At 49.7% G+C, this 886-nt stretch overlaps 1 protein-coding gene across 1 annotated transcript in view; it reads right to left on the bottom strand.

Annotated features, from left to right (window-relative positions):
- Positions 1–886, bottom strand: part of PTPRS (protein tyrosine phosphatase receptor type S) — an 89816-nt gene that overhangs the window by 45079 nt on the left and 43851 nt on the right.

The following is an 886-nucleotide window of genomic DNA, read 5'->3' as shown; positions in this document are numbered from 1 at the left end:
CCCGCGCTCCCCCCGCCCCAACCCGGCGCTGAGTAAGGAAAAGGAAATCATTAGAAGGAGAAAAGGAAACATTTCCTCGCAGTGTTCAAACTTACAACTCCTATCCCGGGTGCTCTACAGAGACAAGCGTGCTACGGGAGAACAAGGCAATTGGGAACGCGGGAGTGTTGGAGACTCTCTTAAAACAAAAAATGGGAAGAAAAAGGCGCGTGAATGTTCCCTCCCACCAACGCATAATCCACTGCAGAAACCTGTTACCTTTCCACGATAATAACAGACAAGAAACAAGGAATTAAACAGCATGCGAAGCACTCGCTGAGCCGCCTGCGCCCCGCAGGGACGGCCCTGGCTGCGGCCACGTCTGCGGGAGGGCTCCGAGTGGCCAGAAAGGTGGAGCAGATTTGGGAAGAAAAGAATAACGAAAAATCACCACCTTTTTTTGTTGTTGTTATTGTTTGTTTGTTTTAGAAAAAGAACCCAGACGCCCTGGATGAGCATCAGATCCAGCCTGCCCCAGATTAGTATCAGGAATGGCCCTGAATGAGTATCAATCCGGATTTGCATCCCAAAAAGCAGCATTTCAGGGCCTGACTGACAGGGCAAATTTCAAAATGCAATTTTCCAGCTGGCCACAAAAGGCTATTTAAAAATGTAGCTTGGAAATGTTAAATTATTAAAAGCCTTCTCTCCATGTGCATGTGATTTAGTGAGCGTGAGACACGAGCGAGAGCGAGACAGAGAGAGAGAAAGGAGCGCCCGGAGCACAGCTCTGTGCGGGGCTGCAGAGGGAACGTGGGTGGGGGTGGGCGGTGCTTCCTCTGCCGATGGGATGGAAATGGGAACAGTTTGCTGGGATGGAATTTTGCTTTTTTTTTTTTCCCTCTCA

The sequence above is a fragment of the Meleagris gallopavo genome, chromosome 30, assembly GCF_000146605.3.
Source record: "Meleagris gallopavo isolate NT-WF06-2002-E0010 breed Aviagen turkey brand Nicholas breeding stock chromosome 30, Turkey_5.1, whole genome shotgun sequence".
NCBI classification, from domain to species: Eukaryota; Metazoa; Chordata; class Aves; order Galliformes; family Phasianidae; genus Meleagris; species Meleagris gallopavo.
Note: the sequence above shows the minus strand (reverse complement) of the source record. Positions and strands in the feature narration are given on the sequence as shown.